Genomic DNA, 15713 nt, shown 5'->3' on the forward strand with positions numbered 1-15713 from the left:
GTTCCATAAACTTGTATCCAGTTAGTATTATGACAGAAATTTCCTTGAGTGCCAGGATCTAACAAAAAAAATGGAAAAAGAAAACATCTTTCCCGGTATTTGCAGATTGACCTGTGCAGGCGTTCTCCTTCAGTGCTTCTTCATATGAGTTTGGAGAGTAGTTAATGCCCAAAACTTAGAGCCCTCCCTGATGCCTTTTTTTTTTAAGATTTATTTTTTATTTATTTCTCTCCCCTTCCCCTCTCCTCCCCTCCCCCCAGTTGTCTGCTCTCTGTGTCCATTCGCTGTGTGCTCTTCTGTGACCGCTTCTATCCTTATCAGCAGCCCTGGGAATCTGTGTTTCTTTTGTTGAGTCATCTTGTTGTGTCAGCTCTCCATGGGTGCAGGGACATTCCTGTGCAGGCTGCACTTTCTTTCGCACTGGGCGGCTCTCCTTACGGGGCGCACTCCTTGCGCGTGGGGCTCCCCTAAGCTGGGGACATCCCTGCGTGGCAGGGCACTTCTTGTGCGCATCAGCACTGTGCATGGGCCAGCTCCACACGGGTCAAGGAGGCCCGGGGTTTGAACCACGACCTGCCATGTGGTAGGCGGATGCACTATCCATTGGGCCAAGTCTGCCTCCCTCCCTGAACCCTTTTTGAACATATATCTTGACTTGAGCATGCACTCTTGGCCCTAGGAATTCCCCTGTTTTCATGATTTCAAATGTCCCTGAATCTGTCCTCTTCCCTAAGAAATAGTTTCCCTCACCATTCTGGGCTCTACACTGTGTATCCTTCAGCCAGCAATCCTCTGACTTAGGCAGCACAATTTGACAGCTTTCCCAGTGTTCTGTAGGATGAGGAACTCACATTGGGATGAGGAACACTTACTGCAGGCATAGGCCAGCTGAAAGGTACAGCCAGGGAAGGCTGGAGGATGGGCCAGCCAAGGTACCACAAGAGTCTACTGCTATTTTCTTGATTTGGTGCTTACCCTGTTACTGCAGTCCTTTAACTGTTTTCTGGAGCTTTGTAAAGACGAGTCTATCAGTTCATGCTGGTTGTTCAAAGTTTCTGTGGACAGACAGAGACCTGAATTGTCTTCCTCTATCTTTTTTTTTTTTAATGTGTTTTTTCTTTTCTTTTGTTTTGTTTTTGTTGTAGGAGGGGCTGGGGATTGAACCCAGGACCTCATACCTGGGAAGCAGGCACTCAAACCACTGAGCTATACCTGCTCCTTGTCCCTCTGTGTCCTTTTTGTTGTTGTTGTTGTTGTTTAAAGCATTTTTTTCTCTCTGTTTTTTTTAAATGTTACATTCAGAAAATATAAGAGGTCCCCATATACCCCCCATCCCTTCACCCCACTCCTCCCATATCAACAACGTCTTTCATCATTGTGGCATATTCATTGCATTCGGTGAACACATTTTGGAGCACTGCTCCAGCACATTGTAGTTTACACCACCACCCCCAGTCCACCCAGTGGGCCATGGCAGGACATACAATGTCCAGCAACTGTCCCTGCAGTACCACCTAGGACAACTCCAAGTCCTGAAAATGCCCCACATCGTATCTCTTCTTCCCCTCCCTACCCTCAGCAGCTACCATGACCACTTTCTCTACATCAATGCTACAATTTCTTCCATTACTAATCACAATGTTTCCATAGTAGAATATCAGTAAGTCCACTCTAGACCATACTCTATTCCTCTATCCTGAGGACCCCGGGATGGTTATGGCCACTCCTCCTCTATATCAAGAGAGCCTTAGATTCCACATTGATGATGGATGCAATTCTCCCTGCTTGCAGTTGTAGGCACTCTTGGCTCCCTGGTGTGGTGGTTGACCCTCTTCACCTCCCTGTTCGCTGGCCAGGGTAATCCAATAAACCAGAGGGTAGGAGTTGCAAGACTGCGGAGGCTCAGGGCCTGGCTATCACATGGACAGTCCAGAGATTCAGGCCTCCTGAGTATACACCAACCCCAGCGCCAACCACAGGCCCAGTAAAAGTGACAGAAGAGGCATATGTAGAAAGATCACATCTGAGTCAACTCCATCACATTCAGGAACACAAACTCCAAAGAGGGCCAACTGACATGGCCCTGAATTCCAGAACCATCTGCCATGACCATAGAATCTGTGGGTCTCTGTAGCCCTCAGGAGACCCATTACCTAGGGTTGTATCTACTTTGACTGTCTCTGGGACCCTGCTGAGGTATGCGTAAGCGTGACCCTTCACATGACCTCCTGACTCATTTTTTGGAGACTCATAGCCATATAAACTCATTTGTCCTTTCCATATCCCCCTTTTATTTATGTCAAAAAGCAGTTTTTAACACCTAATATTACATGTAGGCTGAGATATTCTGCTGATCTAAGCCTCTGTGTCCTTTTGACATGATTCATTAATCTTCGAGCCCTTCTTTTTAATATACTCACATCTTACTTAATTTCTAAGAATTTAACACACAACTTTTAAAATCTTATTAATTATGTAGTTTAATTTTTTTAAAAAAAATCAAATAGTTCTATAAGGCTTTTAATCAAATCTGCAATCTTCTCTCTTATCCAGCCTTTCCATGATTTTTATTCCCAAGAAGCAATTGCTTTCTTCTGGTATTTACCTCCACATATCTAAATAGCATGCATATTTAATATAAAGATATATCTTGATTTCTTCAGGTTTTGATATTATATATTTATATGTAAATATTCATTTGTATATAAATATCCTGTGAACACTCCATCCTTTACACACATACACATACTTTTCCCAACTCATCAATATATTTATTTCAAAATTTTCAAATTCATTCAAAATATTCATTGTTTTGAGTATCCAGATATTATGCATAGATGATAAATGAACAACTTTCACCCATTAAATTACATAAATTAATAAAAATTATTTTTATTTATATGGATCTTTTTATTATCTCCATAATTCATATTTCCATCTTTTGTTAAGTATGTATCTCCTCTCACTAAAGATCAATCTATCTGGTAATCTATTAGGTTCATTTGTTCTTTGGAGGTATTTCTCCAGATACATTCTCCAGCTTTCTAGATCTGTTCCCAAGCTTGGAAATTCCTTTTCATCATTATGTTGGGAATTCCCATTATTTATCTCCTGTTTTGGATCCCTTATTTCCTATATTCCATGTTTTTCCCTTTCTTATTTACTCTATTTTCAGTTTCCTGAAGTTCATGCTCAATTCTTTCCATCAGTAGGGATTCCTGAAGATACAACTTTTGAGACTTTGCTTGTCAGGAAATATCTGTATTATACCTTTACACTAATGTATTTCTTGGCTAGGTCTATGATCATGGCATGGAAATGACTTGTTTGAGGGCCAATGTTCCATTGTGTTCTTGCTTCAAGGGTTGTCATTGTAGAAGGGAAAGACCATTCTTAGTCTAAGCCAGGTTAACAAGAGGGTTCTGTCTTTATCAGTAGTGTTTTAAAATGTTATGATTATATATCCTACTTTGAGACTTTTTTATGTGAAGTGCTTGTTCTTGTTTGGGATATAAGTAGATAGGGAATTTCAACAAAGCAATGTTGGTACAGGAAATGGAGCCCACAAAGTCCTGGATCAGCACATTCAAGGTAGTGGTAGCAACCAGGAAGAGAAAAGCAAACAAACAAGAGAGATAAAAATAAGATAAATGGAAAGCCTGGTACTTGCAACAGCTACATTAAATCATTCTGTGGGTAAATTAGAGAAGCTTGTCTCCACATTAGTGGCCCAAGATGCATCACTTTTCATTCTCGCATTTTGCAAGTAGGGATGAAGCAGGGAGCATTGTGCAATCAAATGCCCAGTTCCTGACTGTCCTTTCTAGTCACTTAGGAGCCTAGCTGAGGTGGGATAGTGAGAGAATAATGGACTAGGTAAATGTAGGGGGATAGTTGGGCAGCAGAATTTAAAGTGAGATAGGGCAGCTATTTCATTTGTCTGCACAGTCTGGCAGCAGAGTATGTGGAAGATGGGAATTTTTCCCAATTACATATATTAACTTTTGAAATCTCACAGTTAACCATGCAATCATCTACTTAGTTCTTCTTACAAAACTGTAATTCTAGTTGTAACCCAATCTCTATTTTAGGATTTCTCCAAAGCTGATGCTTTTGAAGTTAAGGATCGGGAATGTCCCATGTACGAGTTGCTCTCTTACCTGTCAATGCCTCCTCTGATCTCAACCCTCACTTGATTATCTTTTCCATGTTGTGGAGCACCTTCTGAGTAGAAAGGAAAAGAATTGTATAAATAACAATTGGACCAGAGGAGAAGATAGCCATGACACATTTCTTGTTGGACCAGGCCAGTAGGAAACTCTTCAAACCCCATGTGTCCAGCAGCTTGGAAACTCCCCAGCAGCAACAGCCAAATCAATCTCCAAGCTGCGAAAGGCACTGAGATGAACATGCTGGTTACCTGAGGATGGGCAGGCGAAACAGGCAGGTTACACAAGTGGCATCGAACATCTCACTGTGTGCTTGAGTGCCATTTCAGGAATATTTAAAGAAGAAATAGACCAGAAATAAGATGAACTTCCAGGATACATGGCCTCCTTTGTATTTTGGTGGCTCCTTTGACCCACCTAAATCCTTGATCCTTGATTCTCTATAAAAGCTTCTCTAAGCAGTCGGTGGACTGGAGCTGATGTATATAAAATGTTTGTTGCTGATCTGTGATGTGATAAGTACAAAAAGTAAGAGTAAGCATTTAAAATATTTTATAGGTATTTAGCATTGTTGCAGCATTCAAGCACATGAATTTCATATTTTATAAGTTTACTGACAGATAATTTTTACAAAGCTGGTCTTTTAGAAGCTCTGCAAAATAGAACATTATTTATAATAAAAAAATGGCATTTTGCAAGTTGTTTTAAAATTTACAGTTATGTTCTTTTAAGTTTAAAGGACTTTTAAAAATGTTTCTATGTCTGATTTCCCCACCTCTCCAAAAAGAGAAGAAAAATCCGTTTAGTTTTTCCACAAACTAAGACCAGCTCAGACCTGACTTTCAGTCTGAAATGTGTTTCACTCTGGTTGGTGTTTTGTTTTAATTTTACCAGTATCATACCCAGAATGAAAAAAATTCCTCAGAATACTACCTTGTTTTATTCTTTGATTTCTACGTTTTCTATTTCCCTGTTACTGATTTAAAGAGCAAGCAAATTTAAAATTTTGCAAGATTTTATTTGAATGGAAAGAAGTTCTAAAAGTGTTGACTTTAATTTTTTTTAAATTTCTCTTTTCTTTTATTAATGCATCACTGGCATCTGAGTGTTTTTTGGGGGAGGGGGTACTCATCCTTTACAAAGATTTCAGAGTTTCCCTATTGCTAGCTACGTCAAACCTAAATGCACTTTACTCAACAAGGCTGAGTTTGTGGTTTTCCTTATACTGTGCTGAGTGGTGTATTTGTATGACAGAAACACATAGCACTTTCACACCTCAGTAACTTAACCCTCTTGTTTCCCAGGGGAGGTGAAGAGTGGAGCATGCACTGTTGAGTGGAAGGTGTTATAGTGTGAAATAAAACTTCAGGAGCTGAGCTTTGAAACAAAATATATTCACACTTCTACCTGAACACTTTTTCTGGATACCTGTATAGTATTGAAATGTCTAGTACAAGAACTGTGCTGAAATTTAAATTCTCTGAGGTACTTTTTGTGCCCACGTCATTATTCTGAACTTGGATGTTATCAACCAGAAAAAAAGAAAACAAATTGGCTGAAATGTCAGGAGGCTTTATTTTCATTTCATACTTGCAAAGAATTGTAAGGAGCATAAATCTATGCTACTAGATCTAGGCCTGATTGGGACAGGAACCTAAGATTTCAAAATAAAATAGTCAGGGGGAGAGAAAAGCAGCATGTGTGGATAGAATATTCTTTAAAAACCTAATGCTTTTTAGTTCATTAGTCTCTTTAAGCAGAATGTTTTCCATGGGGGAAAATGCCTCCATTTATCACAGGACTAATTAAATTAAAATTATCAATTTCCTGTAAAATAGAAACATTTATCTAGAGCCTACTTCATACAGATTATTATCCTGGAACTCAGAAGGCGACACCTCTATTAAATTTAATTACCCCTGCTTGCCAAAGCAATGCTTATATAGATTTTGCATATATATAATTATGTCTTGTATCACAGTTGGCTCTTCCTATTCCTCATTTCTCCCTAGACTGCAAATTCCTTGAGGGCAAAGATTGAGTCTTACAAGTCTATGTACCCCCATCTGCATCTAGTTTAAAGCTTTCTACATATGAGATGTTCAAAAAATCCTTATTAAAATAATAGAGGAATAATAGACTGGTCGCCCCATGAGAGGCTCATGGAGACATGACCAAGTTGGAAGACAGGTTTATTAACTCATTTGGTCATTCCAAAAATATTTATTTTGCACTATGATATGCTATTGTAAAATGCTAGGGATAGAGCTGCAAAAAAGACACAGATCATGTAGTCAACGTTCCAGGCATTTACTTTTGAGATTAGGCATTTACATTGAGATTGGATTCCTTCACTTCTGACCCTGCATATATGACTGTGCAACTGGTAGTTAGGCTCTCTATCCACTAATAAAACCTGCAAGCCATAAAACAAGGACCCTGAGATTTTCAGGACTACCCCACCTTTCCTGGTATCAGGTAATATCCAAGTTGTGCGGACTCCTGCCTGCCCAGCTAGCCCACAGAGCAGAATCGGCAGCCATATAGAAAGGCCTGTGCCATTCAGTACAGGCAGTGCATTCTGGGAGCAAAGGCTGAAAGAACTTTAAAGCCTGAGGAATCTGGATTTTTATGGCCTTATACAAGTCACTTAACTTTTCTGAGCTTTGCTCAATTTTGCCTGGAAAAAATAATTCTTGTTGTTTCTTCTTTTGTTGTTCTTATTTTAAATGAAATAATGAAAATGCTCTAATAATGATTGACGTGATGAATGTACAACTACGTGATTATAGCGAATATCACTGATCATAAACCTTGGAGGAACTGTATGCTTTTTCAAACATGTATCTCTAATATTGGTTTTAAAAAAGGAAATTTAATTATGAATACTGTGGAATAGAAATAGTCTAATTTTGACCATGGAGAAAACATAATCTAAAAGTTTGGTGACAACTCCCATCAAGCCTAAAAGGAGATCACCCATCTGACTGCCCTGATGTTTGGAACAGTATCTCGAGCAGTCAGTAGACTAGATCTGTATATAAGACTAATTTGACAATTTGTTACCTGTTCTTCCACTGACGTAAAGGGTGCCCTCCAATGCAATGACAACCGCACTGCTGGAATACTGAGATTAACTGGTCAGCAAGGATAATGAATTAGCAATCTGTCTTATCTTGGATTCTCCAGTAAGCAAAGACTTGAGACAGGAACTTCTGTTCAGGTCTTTGTTTAGGAGGTTATCACAGTGGGCAGGAATGAAAAAACTACAGATTAAGTCAGAGTAGTATAATCTTCTATAAAGTCTCTTTTATCAAGGTTGCCCCTGTGGGCACTGGGGCCTTAATTCTGCCCCCTAAAAAGGTTAAGAAGGTTCCATAAAATCATTCATCTAAAGAACTAGAAGCACAGCCTCCCATTCCTCGTTGATCAGGTGGTTCCTCCACAGGTATAACTCCTCTTATAGTTCCAAACTGCCTGGGAAAGCAGGGTGAAAAAGTGCCCAAGGTTATTCTTTAGCTGTGGAGAACCGCTGGGGCAGAAAGCAAAGACTCCTAGTCCATGCTTAATATAAAGTGCTCTCCACCTGGAAACAGTGGTACAGCCAAAAGGAGGAAAATTGGGGTACTAGGTGCAAATCCTATATAATTGGAACAGAACAAGAGGTTTCTGGGAAAAACAAAAACATGATTGTGAGACAACCTGACAGAAACACATCCCTGCCTCCATTGAGGTATTTAATGCGTTATATACCAGGCATAAAAATGTCAAATAAATTGGCTCTTCATATTAGGTACTGATATCTAAACATTTCTCTTCCTTGAAATAAAATGTATGTGTATATGTATATATGTGTGTGTGTATGTGTGTGTGTGTTTGTGTGTATTCCCAGTAAAATAAAACCTCACCAAAGAGTTTGGTGGGTTGAATCTTTTGGGTGATTATGGGGTAATCCATTTTAGCAGGAACATTCTTTAGTAGAGCAAGCTAGGTTAGAAATTTTTCTTTAAAAATTACATATTAAGAACTTTCATTTTCTGTCAAGATGGTGTAACAACAAAAAATTGGATTTTTCCCTCCCATCTGAAACAAGTGACCAAAAAAGAATAAATATATAACAGAAGACCACTCCAGATAATGGAAATCAGATAGTGAATTATAGTGATTCCTGAGAGACAAGATACAAATGAGATTAGCCCTGCTATTTCCATGGCTTACTACCTGGAAGAAGTTTCAAGGCTGTGGTAGATAAAGGAGGAACCAGTATGGAGCCCTGATGCCTCTCTGTGTGGAAGAGACAGAGCTTAAATCTGAGGTAGCCAAGATGGCTTGAGATTGCATAGGAGGATGCTACAAAGGAGACATATCAGAGAGAGAACATTGGACATCTTAAGAAATTCCCTCTGAAGTATTCAGTTAAATATTGAGCAGGACATTTATGTGAGAAAACTATAGTAGGCTAAGGAAAGAATCACCTGAAAGTGACAAGATCATATATTTAGAAAATTCTATGGAATGTACAAAAAACTGCTAAAAACATGAGTTTAGCAAGGTTGCAGGATAGAAAATGAATATACAAGTATCAATTCTTTCTATATATTTTTAGTAAAAAATTGGAAATTAAAAATAAAAAACTATGAAAATTTTCAGGTAAATCTTACAAGAAATGTGAGAAATTTGTGTACTGAAAACTACAAAACATTGCTGAGAGAAATGAAAGACCTAAGTAAATGGAGAGATATGCAGTGTTTATGTTTGGATGTCATTTCTCTATATTGGTCCTTCAACTCAAAGAAATCCCAATTGAAATCCCAGCCATCTTTTTTGGTAGAAGTTGGCACTCTGACCCCAGAAAATAACAAAACATCTTTGAAAGAAATGAAATAATTTGAAGGACTCATACAACCTGACTTCAAGACTTATTATAAAGCCATAATAAACAGTATAGTGTGGTACTGGCATACGGATAGATAAGTATATTAATGAAACAGAATACAAAGTCCAGAAATAGACCACACATTTTTGGTTAATTGAGTTTTTAAAAAGTTGCAAAGGCAATTCAGTGGAGAAAGAATTGTCTTTTAATAAATGGTGGTAAACAGTTGTATTATCTATATATAATAAAGTAAACTTTGATATATACATCATACTATATACAAAAATGAACTCAAAATGGATCACAGACCTAATATAAAAACCTAAAACTATAAGATTTATCGAAGGAAACAAAGGAGAAAAAACTTTGTGACCTTGGTTTAAGCAAAGATTGCTTAGATATAACACCAAGTACATGATCCTTAAATGAAAAGAAAAAAGACAACAACTAGATTTTCTTGAATTTAAGGACTTCTGCTCTTCAAACTACATTATATAGAAAATCAAAAGACAAGCCACAGCCAGTTAGAAAACATTTACCAAAAAACCATTTCCAATTATGCATCCGTGATGTATAAAGAACTCTCAATTATCAATAGTAAGAAAACAACCTATTGAAATTAAGCAAAAATTTAAACAGGTCACTAAAGAATACCTATAGATGGCAAACAGGCACAGAAAACATGCTCAGCATACATAGTCATTAGATAAATACAAATTAAAGCCACAGTAAGATACCTCTACAAATGTAATAGAATATTTGAAGTTTAAAAAATTGAGCATACCTAGTGAGGGTGTAGATTTGACTTCCCATTCATTGCTTGTGGAAATGTAAAATGGTTCAAATATGTTTGAGAACAGTGTTTTTGAAAACAGTTTGCCTTGAAAACTAAGGTATATCATATGACCAAGCAATTTCTCTCACAGGTATTTACACTGGAGAAATTAAAGAATATGTCCATACAAAGATTTGCACAGAAATGTTCATGGAAACTTATTTTGTAATAGCTAAGAATTGGAAAAAATATCCAGGAATGTGAATAGATGAATTGCAGTACACACATACAGTGGAATACACTCAGTAATAAAAAGGAGTGAACTGTCAATATATAAAACATGGATGACTCTCAAATACATGATGTTGAGTGAAATAAGCCAGAGCAAAAAAAAAAAAAATATATACATACTGTATATAGAATTTTAGAATGTAATCTATAGTGGCAAGAGGCAGAACAATGTTTCTTCAAGGAATGGGAGAGTTTGGGAATGGGTGGAAGGGATGTATAATAAAGGGGCAGAGGAAACTTGGACATGATGGATATATTCAGTATCTTGATTGCGGTGAAGAGCTACATGAGTGTCTTAGTTTTCCTGAGCTGCTGTAAGAAATACCACATAATGGGTTGGCTTAAACAATAGGAATTTATTGGCTCATGGTTCCAGAAGCCAAAAATCTAAATCAAATTGTTGGCCAGAAGGCTTGCTTCCTCCTTGGGTTGGTAGCATCTTGCTGGCCAGTAATCCTTGGGTTCCTTGGCTTTCCCATTACATGGTGACGGCCCCTCCTTTCTCTTCCTGGTTCCTGCTGACTTCTGGCACCCAGCTCCTCCTTGTGGCTTTCTCTTTATAAGGCCTTCAGTAACATTGTTAAGACCCATCCTGATTCTGCTGGCCACAACGTAATTATAAATAACATCTTCAAAAGGTCCTATTTACTGTGGTTTACAATCACAGGAATGAAAGTAAAAATATGGGTTTTTTTTCCCTAGGGTACATAATTCAGTGTGCCACAATGAATACATACACTCATTTCAAAACTTAGCAAATTGTGCACTTTAAATATGTGCAATTTATTGTTTGATAAATATATTTCTATAAAGCTGTTTAATGATTGCACAGCTTTCTGCTGTCTGGAGGGATTACTGATAAAATGTTTTATTAGTCAGCCAAAGGGGTGCTGATGCAAGTACCAGAAATCTGTTGGCATTGATAAAGTATATTTATTTGGGGTGGAAGCTTATAGTCACAAGGCCATAAAGCATAAGTTACTTCCCTCACCAAAGTCTTTTGCCACGTGCTGAAGAAGATGGCTGCCAGTCTCTGTGAGGATTCAGTTTTCCTTTTCCTCCTAAGCCTCCGTGGTCCCAGCTCTTTCTGATCTCAGCTGTAGGCTGGCATGCGGCTTTTCTCACTCCCCAGGGTTTAATTCTTTCCAGGCTCAGCTGCTCTGTTCTCTTCACCGGGTCAGCTGTGCACTATCAGGATCTCTCTCTTTCCAGGGCCTCTGCCATGTCTGTGGAGCTGTCTCTATTCCTCTGTGTTCTTCCCCTGTGTACTTACCTCCCAGGGCTCCAGCATGAAAACTCAAACTAACTCCTCTGCAGTGTTGTTTTCTCTGTAAGTCCCCACCCACCAAGGGGACCAGGACTCAACATCCTACTGACATGGCCCAATCAAAGCCCTAATCATAATTTAATCAAGTAAAAGTGAAACTCTGAATTTAATACAATCTAATATGCCCAGAGGAATAGACCAGTTTAAAAACACAATCCAACATTTATTTTTGGAATTCATAAACAATACCAAACTGCTACAAATGTTACTTTTCCTCTTGGCTCAGGATAATTACTAGGTATATTAATCACTTTTTTAGGGTCATAGCATGCATATGGTGTCAGCATCTCTAAGCATCTTTTTACCCACACTAATGGACCCTGGACTTCTGTGGCTTGTGAAATTTTGTTTGAGCTTTTTTATAGTTTATTTGATGGTGTCTGTGATTTCAAATATCAAAATTTCTGTCTTAAATCTGTCCTAAAAATGGAATCTTTTTTATTTTTATTTTTATTTAATTTTTTATTAAAATGTCTTTTTTAAAGGTACATAGTTCACAAAAAATGTTACATTAAAAAATATAAGAGGTTCCCACATATACCCCACCCCACTCCCCCATTCCTCCCACGTCAACAACCTCTTTCATCATTGTGGCACATTCATTGCATTTGGTAAATACATTTTGGAGCACTCCTGCATCACATGGATTATAGTTTACACTGTAGTTTACATTCTCCCCCAGTACGGTCAGTGGGATATGGCAGGATATAGAATGTCCTGCATCTGTCCCTGCAATATCATTCAGGACAACTCCAAGTCTGAAAATGCCCCCACATCACATCTCTTCTTCCCTCTCCCCACCCTTATCACCGAGTTTGTTAAGAGTCAGCTAAAGATTCCAGGAGGATGTCTTGTGAACATACATGAGTTTTGGAAGCCAGTTAACTCAGATTCAAATTCTGACTCCATTGCTTAGTGGTGATAGATCCCAGGAAATTTATTTAAATAAAGCATCAGCTTCCCTATCGAGAAATGTGAAGACTAATGGATAATTCATGCGTTTGTTTGGGAAGACCAGTGTCATCTCACTTTTCTTCCCTGGAAGTCTCCTGGAATTGAGTGTAGCAAAATCAGACTGTGATAATTTTATTGAAAGGAGGAACATCAGATCCTGAATCTATTATTTCACCCGTTATATTTACTTTAGTCTTTCTGGCTTCCCACACTTGAATGTAAACTCACCTAATTTTTTTGTTTAAATACATGTTAACATGGACCTATTGGTATTAATGTATTCTTGGAGCCATGCCTTTGAGAATTTGATATATTTTATTTTACGACAAAATCTGTATCTAAAGAATCTGGTTCTTAAGAGAGTAAGGTTATTCACAGAATTCTTTGTGTGTGTAACTATTCATGCACTCACTAGAAATTTACCACTAAATTTACCATTGGAAATTTACCACTGATTTTCCCTGGATTATCTACTTTTTCACTTAAAAAGAAAAATGCTTTCTCTTTAAGCCTGCTGAATGCAACAATGAAAATAAAATTCTACACAAGTGTGCATGCACATTGCTGGTTTAATTGCTAAGTTACAATAATTTCATGTCATTCCAGTTTTATCAATTATTTATTGAGATTCTCTTCAACTAGGGTGATGTTTAAAATAGCCACATCGAGAATATGTCTATCATGATATGAAAACTTTAAGCGTGAACTTGAGTGGGAAAAGATGAGCTGTCAAGTTAAGGGTAATGCAAAAACAGAATTATTGAGATTAATGATGGAATTAATTATTCTTTCAGTTGGCTGGATATATTACACGTTAAATTAAAGGTCAAATCCTAATCCTGTATTTGTTTTAAAACAATTTTGCTTAATGTAGCCTGTCAAGAACATTTATGTCTCTGGAGAAATTAGAATACTACATAATTACAAGAGATTCCTTGAAAGATTAAACTGTCTTGCTAAATTAAAATGCTTAGGGGAGAACTTTTAAAAACAGTACTTCCACACATAGAAATCTGTATTATGTCCCTTTGCACAATCTTTACATTAATTTTTTGTTAGAATATTCTGATTCTTTTGCCCCCTTTTCTAATATGTTGATGTAAATTTGGCCTGGGACCATGTGCAACCAAGCAGTACATGTGGGTGAACATTTTATATTTTTTGTACTTATTCTTGAATTCCTTCATATTTATATTTAACCAGAAATTGTCATTTCCAGTTTGTTGAAATTGTTTTTAAAGTATTTAACCTAGTATTCTAATATGTGAAAAACAACCCCACTTATATGAATTATTTTGATAATTTAATGAAGAACCAGATTGCAAAGGGCTTTGCATGTCATACCTAAGGTTTTAGATTTTATCTGGAAGATGAGAAGGAACTACTGAAAAATTTTAAGCAGGAACATGACACAGATAACTTACTGTTTCAGAAATTTGGTAAAATTCGGTGACAAGTTGCATGTAGTGAAAAAGGGGCAAGGACAGTCCAGACCAATTTTGTTTCTTACAGGTTCAATATATATAGTGGAACCAACCATCAGCGGAGACAATATGTGGAAAAGGGCAAATACCTGGTTGAAAAATATCTGTCTATTCTGAATTTGCAACATATATACATTTCTTCAAGTGGAGATGGTACGGATATAGAAATTCTGGTTGGGAATTCATCAACTTGCCCCATCTCCTAAAATCCTATCATTCTCTGGCTTTCATTGCACCCCTCCTGGCTTTCTTCCTTCCTGCCTGCTACTGCGCTTTTCCTCCTCTGCTGTGAGGTGCAGGGGTCCTGACTGGGACCTTCAGAGAGAATATGCCTTCTCTTTGGGCCATCTCACCCCCACCAGTGGTGTCAACTATTGTCTTGGGGGCACGATCATTACAGTTAAGGAGAGGCGGTAGGAAACCTGGGGGCACAGAGTGGAAGTAAACCCACAACAGAATAAAGTAATGGAAGCTTCCAGTGGAAAATTTGGAAAATCAGTTATCAAGAGCCTAAATTCCTACTTAGAAATGCAGGAAACAGGAACTACTCTCTATTTATTGGGTAAATCTGAACGCCTTTATCAGAACAAAGCCAGATTGCAATGGGCAGGGCTGAAGCCGTATCACAATGGCTGAAAAAATACAATGGGAGTGTGGGGAGATGAGAAGAGGAGGAGACAGGGGACAGTGCCTGTATGCTAATCTGTAAACAAGAATAGCAGAGAATAATCAAAAAGGGTGGACAGAAGCTCAGTCCATTGCATTCCAGCATTCACATCTTTAATACGCATGTAAAATAAAACATGAACAGTTCATTGAAAAACATTGGCAGATAATAGGGCCAGTTCATTTCAACTAGATTGGCTATCTTTTTTTAAAACTAGATAGATGTCTTCATATGTCTCTCCTAAATTTTTTGTTTAATGTGATAAACAAAGTTCTCCATTTATTAAGGCTGATGAAGAATGGATTTTAAAATGAAGCTACAGGTAATAGTATTTCACACACAGGCTAATGTTAAATTACATTAAGGTATATGTATCTTATATATAAGATATATTGACATCACAAAATGTTCTCTAAGCAGTTCAAGTCAATTCAGTTCCACACATGTTTACTGATTATCTTTTGAGAGGCAATTACTATGCTAGGTTTTGGGGATCTAAATAGGACACCCTGGATAACCTGACAATTTTAAGATAATGTAGCAAGAACTTAGATAATGATAAGTGTGATGAGTATTGGCAACACTTAATCCGACCTAATGCTTCAAGCACCAGGTACACTAAAGCTAGGCTTAAAGTATAACTGATGTTAGCCAGCAAAAGCAGAGGGCATTCAAGAGAGAGTGAATAGTATGAGACCAGTTACAGATGTAAAATGTACCATCAACATAGTACCCATGTTACCTGAATGACATGATATGCAACAGGATGATTTACTGAAGCATAATATACAAATCATGGGAGCAAAGGCTGAACAAGGAGGTCAAAGCGACTTTATGGAGAGCCTTGGATGTCATTGTAAGGAGCTAACTTTTATACTCTAGGTTAATGGTAGTTAAGATGGTTAAGTATTGGAGTAACATAGTCTGGGTTGCACTTAGAAAAGATCACTTGCTGCAATGAAAAGGAGGAGAGATTGGAGGAAAGGAAATGAGATAGAAGGATATAACAGTATCCTCATGAGAGATAATAAAGGCCTGATAGGGCTGTATAGTAGAAATGGAATGATAGAAAGGATTCAACATCTATTCAGATGCTGAGCACTATCAACAGCATTTGGTGGTGGGTTGGAGGTGACTAGTGAGGTGCACAAGTCTAGGATAACTCACAGG

Source organism: Dasypus novemcinctus, chromosome 16 (genome assembly GCF_030445035.2).
Source record: "Dasypus novemcinctus isolate mDasNov1 chromosome 16, mDasNov1.1.hap2, whole genome shotgun sequence".
NCBI classification, from domain to species: Eukaryota; Metazoa; Chordata; class Mammalia; order Cingulata; family Dasypodidae; genus Dasypus; species Dasypus novemcinctus.